This window comes from Cebus imitator, unplaced genomic scaffold (assembly GCF_001604975.1).
Source record: "Cebus imitator isolate Cc_AM_T3 unplaced genomic scaffold, Cebus_imitator-1.0 Scaffold136, whole genome shotgun sequence".
Classification (NCBI taxonomy): Eukaryota; Metazoa; Chordata; class Mammalia; order Primates; family Cebidae; genus Cebus; species Cebus imitator.
The window spans coordinates 788,458-797,272 of NW_016107451.1; the positions used below are offsets into that span (position 1 = coordinate 788,458).

The following is an 8,815-nucleotide window of genomic DNA, read 5'->3' on the forward strand; positions in this document are numbered from 1 at the left end:
TCCCAAAGTGCTGGGATTACAGGCTTGAGCCACCGCGCCCGGCCCCGTTAGTGCATTTTGATGAGTGCATAACAAGTTTCTGTTTGTTTGTGTTTTTGGGGGGAGCCAAGAAAAAGGCAAGATTCTCCAATTTCACAAATTGCACTATTTGTATTCCCAACATTAACAGGCAGAAACAGTTAACACTTAAAGAAAATGTGCAGCAGCAGATTTTTTTTTGACTCAAAGGATCTGAATTCAGTGGGCATGTCCTTTTAAGTTCATTTTGTCATAGATAGTTTAAAATATGGTCAGTTCTCAGTCCTTAATTCTCCAAGTCTAGATTTATAAATTAACAATGTGAATCCTGTTGTGAAAATGGGGAAATAATGTCCACCTCAATTTAACTGATAACCAAAAGATGCTTTTCACGTCAAAGAAATGATCAAAAAGGCTGTGTCACATTCCAAAGCCAAAAAAAAAAAAATTAACAAGAATGCAAACATGATGAATATTGTACCACTGCCAAGACTCTGCCAACAGTGGAGCTTCAGCGACGCTGTCCTGTGAAGCGGCCTTCCATTTGCCCGGTTCCTCTTCCAGAGCCAAGTTTCTGTGCCATGCCACCCCTTGGAGGAAGTCCTCTTCCATCACGATCACACATCACTCCGCCACCCACAATTCCACGTGGACCACCAGGACCTTGATCATTGCGCCTAATATCCCTGGGATCATCACCACCACCTCTGGTTTCTGGCTCTCTTGCAGCTCTTGTTTTTTTCTCTTCCATATTTAAATGTTACTTCTCCTCGAAACATAATCGGTTTTGCAATTAAGATTCTCTGAACTGGTTCAGAGTCATCAAAAACCACAAAGCCAAAATTTGGAAGCTTTCCCCCAACACCCTTGGTATTGATGCGAAGTTCCACAACGTTTCCAAAACTCATGAAGAATTCCTTCAGTTCATTTTCATCAATATTATGTGGCAAGTTACCAACAAAAAGTTGATGACTATCTGGATAGCGAATTATTCTACGGTTGTCAGTCATTCTGTTCCATATCTCCTCGGCCTGGTCTTGGTCCTCTAGGGGGGAAACCAGGTCGCTCCCTAGGTCGCTGTTCACGCACACGAGGTGGCTGAGATTGAACTTCTGGTTTAGCTTCAACTCTTGGCTTTGGTGGTTCTTGTGGCAGAGAAACAGGTTCTGCTGGAGGAGGAGTAGCAGATTTCTCCTCTAAGTTCTTAAAGGTGGGGTTTCACCATATTGGTCAGGATGGTCTCGAACTCCTGACCTCAGGTGATCTGCCCACCTAGTCTCCCAAAGTGTTGGGATTACAGGCGTGAGCCACCGAGCCCGGCACAATTATAATTTTCAATAACTACATTAACCTTCCACTTTCCACTGTGTTTATTGTAGCAGTTAAATATGAAGTTTCTCTATTTTTCCTTATTACAAAAGAATCTATGTTCATTAGAAAACCAAGTTAATAGTCAGGTGCAGTGACCCAAGCCTGTAATCCCAGCACTTTAGGAGGCCATGGCGGGCGGGTCACAAGGACAAGAGATGAGACCATCCTGGCCAACACGGTGAAACCCCGTCTCTACTAAAAATACAAAAATTAGCTGGGCGTGGTGATGCGCACCTGTAGTCCCAGCTACTTGGAAGGCTGAGCCAGGTGAATTGCTTGAACCTAGGAGGCAGAGGTTGCAGTGAGCCAAGATCTTGTAACTACACTCCAGCCTGGTGACACAGCGAGACTCCATCTCAAAAAGAAAGAAGTTAATCTGAAAATACAGAGACACAAGACTAACACAAAAATAGCCACTAAACCTTCGTACCTAAGGACAATTGTTATCTAGTGGTTTACCTTTCCAGGCCCAAATACATATGCAGACAAAACTTTTTGATAGGCTTGGTAACTTGTTTCTGTCAGACAATAATATGAATATCAATTAATGTTATCAACAAGTACTCTTTTTTTAAAGACGGAGTCCTGCTCTGTCACCCAGGCTGGAGTACAGTGGCATGAGAGTGGCGCATTACAATCTCTGCCTCCCAGGTTCAAGCAATTCTCTGCCTCAGCCTCTCAAATTGCTGGGATTATAGGCGCATACCACCATGCCTGGCTAATTTTTGCATCTTTTTAGTAGAGACGGGGTTTTACTATTTTGGCCAGGCTGATCTTGAACTCCTGACCTCATGATCCACCGGCCTCAGCCTCTTAAAGTGCTGGGATTACAGGCATGAGCCACTGTGCCCAGCCAATAAGTACGTTTATCCAACTTTGTTTGTTTGAGAGAGTTTTGCCCTATCACCCAGGCTGGAGTCCAGTGGCACGATTGAGGCTCACTGCAACCTCTGCCTCCTGGGGTTCACACAATTCTCCTACCTCAGCCTCCTGAGTTGCTAGGATTACAGATGCCTGCCACCACACCCACCTAATTTTTATATTTTTAGTAGAGGTGGGGGTTTCACCATATTAACCAGGCAGGTCTTGAACTCCTGACCTTAGGTGATCCACCCGCCTCAGCCTCCCAAAGTGCTGGTATTACAGGTGTGAGCCACCACTCCCAACCCATTTATCCAACTTTTAAAATGACTTAATAGTACTTCTTTTACAAAAACACGGTAATTTAGCTGGGTGCAATGACACATGCTGGTAGTCCCAGCTACTTGGGAGGCTGAGGCAGGAGGCTTGCTTGAGCTCAGGGGTGCGTTATGATCGTGCCTATGAATAGCCACTGTACTGTGGCCTGGGAAATGTAAGCAAGACGCTGTCTCTTAAAAAAGAAAAAAAATCTTAATTTTAATTTTACATAACTCAAATGAACATTTGGCTTTCCTGTTGTTGTTGGCTATAATAATGATGTAATGGATAGCCTTGTTGCTAGGTTTTTGTGTACTTTTGTTGAGTCCTTAGGGTAGATTCCACCAAATGGTATTTTGTATCAAAAGGTGTGCACATTGCTGAGACATTTGATAACCACTGCCAAACGGATCTCTAGCAGGGTCCTATCTTACATCAATTTGCACTCCCTACGGCAGTTTCAATGGAATGCCTATATTCTTCATCCTTGCTATATCATTTTTATGTCAATTTAATTATGTCTGGTAGTTTTAAGTGACATTAATTACTAGTGATTGAACATTTTTTTCTGAGACAAGGTCTCACTCTGTTGTTCAGGCTGGCATACCGTGGCTCAATTGTGGCTCACTGTAGCCTCAAAATCTTGGGCTCAAGTGGTTTTCCCACCTCAGCCTCCCAAGTAGCTGGGACTATGAGTGTGCACCAGCATATCTGGCTACTTTTAAAAAATTTTAGTTTAGTAGAGAGGACATCTTGCTGTGTTGCCCATGGTGGTCTCAAACCCCTAAGCTCAAGTGATCCTCCTGCCTCGGCCCCCTAAAGTGCTGAGATTACAAGTATGAGCCACCACACCCGGCCTTCTTAATCTTTACACACCATTTACTGATGGAATCATTTTCCTCTGAAATGCTATGTTTATCAAAAATTAAATTTCTATGAATGCTTGGGCTATTGTATTTTGTTTCATTGGCCAGACTGCCAATTCTTTTTCCTTTTCTTTTTTTTTTTTTGAGATGGATTCTCATTCTGTCACCCAGACTGGAGTGGAATGGTGCAATCTCGGCTCACTGCAACCTCCGCCACCTGGGTTCAAGCGATTCTCCTGTCTCAGCCTCCTAAGTAGCTGGGATAACAGTTGCGTGCCACCGTACCCCGCTAAATTTTGTATTTTTCTTTTAGTAGAGACAGGGTTTCACCATCTGCGCCAGGTTGGTCTTGATCTCCTGCCCTTGTGATCCACCCACCTAGGCTTCCCAAAGTGCTGGGATTACAGGTGTGAGCCACCGCGCCTGGCCTCCTTTTCCTATTACACACTATATTAATAAATTCTCCCTTGATTACTCTTTCTAAAATTCATTGGCTTTTCTCACACATCAATTCTTCCAAGTGAACTTTAGAATTCCTTTATCAAAGTTGCCAGAAATTCCACTGTAAAGATGTATAAATGAATTGGGGGCATTATTTATTTATTGAGACAGGGTCTCACTCTGTTGTCCAGGCTGGAGTGCATTGGCATGATCTCAGCTTACTGCAACCTCTGTCTCCCAGGCTCAAGCAATCCTCTCACCTCAGCCTCCCGGGTAGCTGGGACCACAGGTGCATCGTGCCACCATGCCTGGCTAATTTCTGTATGCTTTGTAGAGAGAAGGTTTTGCCATGTTGTCCAGGCTGGTCTGGACCTCCTGAGCTCAAGTGATCCACCTGCCTCAGCCTCCCAAAGTGCTGGGATTATAGGCATGAGCCGCCATGCCAGGCCTGAAGACTCAATATTTTTTTTTAATGTCAAATATGCCTCCTTGGCTGGGCACGGTGGCAGGAGGATTACTAAAACTCAGGAGTTCAAGGCTGCAGTGAGTATGATTGTACCACTGAGAGAGCAAGACCCTGTCTCTCAAAAACTGTTGCCTGGGTGTGGTGGCTCATGCCTGTAATCCCAGCACTTTTAGAGGCCAAAGCAAGCAGACTTGAGGTCAGGAGTTTGAGACCAGACTGACTAACATGGTGAAATCCCGTCTCCATTTAAAAAAAAAGCAAAAATTGCTGGGCGCTGTGGCTTACGCCTGTAATCCCAGCACTTTGGGTGGCTGAGGTGGGTGGATTGCTTGAGCTCAGGAGTTCAAGAGCAGCCTGGCCAATATGGTGAAACCCTGTCTCTACTAAAAATACAAAAATTAGCCGGGTGTGGTAGCACATGTTTGTAGTTCCAGCTACTTGGGAAGCTGAGGCAGGAGGATCACTTGAACCTGGGAGGCAGAGGTTGCAGTCAGCCGAGATCCTGCCACTGCACTGCAGCCTGGGTGACAGATCAAGACTGCATCTCAAAAAAAACCAAAAAGCCGGAAGTGGTGGCATGCACCTGTAGTCCCAGCTACTTGGGAGGCTGAGGCAGACAAATCACTTGAACCTGGGAGGCGAAGGTTGCAGTGAGCCATGACTGTGCCACTGCACTCTAGCCTGGGTGACAGAGTGAGACTCTGTCTCAAAAAAAAAATTTTAAAAGCCCCCAAAAAACCGTGCCAGGCCTGAAGAATCAATATTTTTACGAATAAATGTCAATTAAGCCCCCTTGGCAGGGCACAGTGGCTCACACCTATAATACCAGCACTTTAGGTGGCTGAGACGGGCAGATTGCTTGAACTCAGGCGTTCAAGACCATCCTGGGCAACATGGTGAAACCCTGTCTCTACCAAACATACAAAAATTAGCCGTGTGTGGTGGCGGGTGCCTGTAGTGATAGTTCTATGGTAAAAGGTATGGTGCTTCCTCAAAAATTGAACACAGAATCATCCTATGAGCTAGCAATTCCATTCCTAGATGTAGACCCTGTCTACATCTAGGAATGTAGACAGTAACAAAAAAAAAACACAGAAAACAAAAAACTCAGTATCAAAAACAAGATATATTTTGGATGTTGTAAATAGTCCTCTTAGTTGCAGAAGAGAGAATTTAATCTGAACTACCTTAGAAGGCAGAAGATGAAGGTGTTGCGATTTACTAGCTCATGGAATCCATGAACAGTTGACAAACCATGGTAAGGGCAGGAATATGGAGCATCAGAAACAACTGGAACCAGGGATTTGAGAGCTTCCCAGGCTCTTAGTCTCTCACCTCTGCAGGTCGGCTTCTGTTTCACTGCAGACCGGTTGGTTCTATGTGGAACTGTGGCACATGGCTGCTGACAGCTCGTATGTTTTACATTTTATGGTTTCCACATTGGAGGGGAATTTTCTTTCTCAGTTTCAGTTCAAAAAATTCTGGGTAAGGACTCTGGCCCATCTTGGCCCAGGACCAGTGGCCAGGGTATGAGGTCATTTAAGAAAACAGTATGCAGTAGTCAGAAGTATTTACATAAATATGAAAAAGAAACAGAATGAGATAAACACAATATCAATTAGGTACATTTAAAAGACATACATACATAAAACAACACTATATATTATTCAAAGATACATGTATATTCAAAGACATATAGCTAACACATGAGACCGACTACCTAAGGAGGGAGGGAAGGAACATGAGTAGGAACTGGAATGAAGAGAAAAAAGATAAAATGAGAAATGCCTTGTTAATGACAGTGTGAATAAATGAGCATGACTGGCTCAATTATCTGTACCTGAGGGGAAAATAGCAAAATAAAGGAGTAATGGAGGAAAGAAAACAAAGAAAAAGTACTTCTGAGTGGGAATACAGGGCATTTTCCAAGTGAAAATAAAGGGGAGAATGCTGGGGAGATGATTCCATACATATTCATTACAGGAACAGAAGAGACATATCCTGATAGCGGATTGAATGGAGGATAGAGGTGTGAAGAATAACTCCTGGGCCAGGCATGGTGGCCCACACCTGTAATCCCAACACTTTGAAAGTCCAAGGTGGGAAGACTGGCAAAGGCAAGGAACTCGAAACCAGCTTGGGGAACACAGGGAGACCCTGCCTCTGCAACCTTTTTTTTTTTTGAGATGGGGTTTTGCTCTTGTTGCCCAGGCTGGAGTGCAATGGTGCAATCTTGGCTCACTGCAACCTCCGCCTCCCGGGTTCAAGCGATTCTCTTGTCTTAGCCTCCCAAATAGCTGGGATTACAGGTGTGCGCCACCACGCCTGGCTAATTTTTTATATTTAGTAGAGATGGGATTTCAGCATGTTGGTCAGGCTGGTCTCGAACTCCTGACCTCAGGTGATCCACCTGCGGCAGCCTCCCAACGTGCTGGGATTACAAGTGTGAGCCACCATGCCTAGTCAAAAAAATTTTTTTAAAAGAATAACTCCTGGGTTTTGACTTAAATGGTGGTACGATTTGTTGAGATTTAAAACAGACGAAGAAATAACTATTTGACAGAAAAATCAGATTTTATTAGTTAAGTCTGAATTGTTTATGAGATATCCAAGAGGATGTACCTTTTTTAAAAATTATTTTTTTGCCAGAAATGTGTATATATTAGTGTCTGTTTTATTTCTGAATGAACTCTTCAATTTATTTACAGTTCTTTTTCCCTTAATTATTTCTGATTTTGTTTATTCTGCCATTTTCCTTTGTCTTCTATCTTTGTTGAATGCTTAGTTTACTAATTTTTACTTTACAAAAATAATAAAAGCATATTTAGCTACTTATATACTTTTTCTATGAGTACTGCTTTAAAAGCATGGATTCCATTATACAATGTGTTCATTATCTTAATTTCTAAGTAATCCAAGATATTAGTCTTTTTTTCTTTTTTGACCCGTCAATTATTATTATTATTTTTTTTTGAGACGGAGTTTCGCTCTTGTTACCCAGGCTGGAGTGCAATGGCGCGATCTCGGCTCACCGCAACCTCCGTCTCCTGGGTTCAGGCAATTCTCCTGCCTCAGCCTCCTGAGTAGCTGGGATTACAGGCACGTGCCACCATGCCCAGCTAATTGTTTTGTATTTTTAGTAGAGACGGGGTTTCACCATGTTGACCAGGATGGTCTCGATCTCTTGACCTCGTGATCCACCTCGGCCTCCCAAAGTGCTGGGATTACAGGCTTGAGCCACCGCGCCCGGCCGACCCATCAATTATTTAAAATTGGTGTTTTTGTTTTGTTTTTGAGACAGAGTCTTTATCTGTTACCTAGGCTGGAGTGCAGTGTGGCACAATCTTGGCTCACTGCAGCCTCTACCTCCTGGGTTCAAGCAATTCTTCTGCCTCAGCCTCTGCAATAGCTGGATTACAGGCACGTGCTACCATGCCCAGCTAGTTTTTGTACTTTTTTTTTTTTTTTGAGATGGAGTCTCACTCTGTTGTCCAGGCTGGAGTGCAGTGGCGCGATCTCGGCTCACTGCAACCTCTGCCTCCCGGGTTCAAGCGATTCTCCTGCCTCAGCCTCCTGAGTAGCTGGGACTATGGGTGCGTGCCACCATGCCCGGCTAATTTTTTGTATTTAGTAGAGACGGGGTTTCACCGTGTTAGCTAGGATGGTCTCTATCTCCTGACCTCATGATCTGCCCATCTCAGCCTCCCAAAGTGCTGGGATTACAGGTGTGAGCCACCTCTCCCGGCTTTAGTTTGTGTATCTTTAGTAGAGACGGGTTTTCCCCATGTTGGCCAGGCTGGTCTTGAACTCCTGACCTCAAGTGATCCACCTGTTTCAGTCTCCCAAAGTGCTGGGATTACAGGAGTGAATCATCGGGCCTGGCCTAAAATTGGTGCTTTTTTTTTTTTTTTTTCCCTCTGCTTACTCTTTGAACATGCACATGAGAAAAATTGGTGTTTAAAAAAAAATTCCAAATTGTTAGAATTTTTTGCTTAATTTGTGGCTATTCATTACTAGTTTTATTAATTTGTTCCCAGTAAATGTGACCTGTACAATTATTTCTTTTAGAAATTGAATTCAGGGCTGAGCACGGTGTCTCTGGCCTGTAATCCTAGCACTTTAGGAGGTCGAGGTGGGTGGATCACTTGAGGTCAGGAGTTCAAGACCAGTCTGGTCAATATGGTGAAACTCTGTCTCTACTAAAAATACAAAAAATTAGCTGGGCATGGTGGTGAGTGCCTGTAATCCCAGCTACTCAGGAGGCTGAGGAAGAGAATTACTTGAACCTGGGAGGCGGAGGTTGTAGTGAGCCAAGATCCTGCCACTGCACTCCAGCCTGGGCAGTAAGAGCGAAACTCATCTAAAAAAAAAAAAAAAAACGCCAGGCGCGGTGGCTCACGCCTGTAATCCCAGCACTTTGGGAGGCCGAGGCGGGTGGATCACGAGGTCAAGAGATCGAGACCATCCTGGTCAA

General features: G+C 44.0%; 1 protein-coding gene and 1 pseudogene across 3 annotated transcripts in view; both read right to left on the reverse strand.

Moving 5' to 3' along the window:
- The window catches only part of SRR (serine racemase), a 22,029-nt gene that overhangs the window by 9,493 nt on the left and 3,721 nt on the right, over positions 1-8,815 (reverse strand). For 2 of the 3 annotated variants that reach the window (XM_037743159.1, XM_017541644.2), the window contains exon 1: positions 5,677-6,518. The exons of the other annotated variant lie outside the window; for it this stretch is intronic. The gene's annotated coding sequence lies outside the window, so the exon portion shown is untranslated. Of the gene's footprint in view, positions 1-5,676; positions 6,519-8,815 lie in introns of those variants that run through there. 3 annotated transcript variants of the gene reach the window in all.
- Positions 79-3,463, reverse strand: LOC108313282 (annotated as a pseudogene).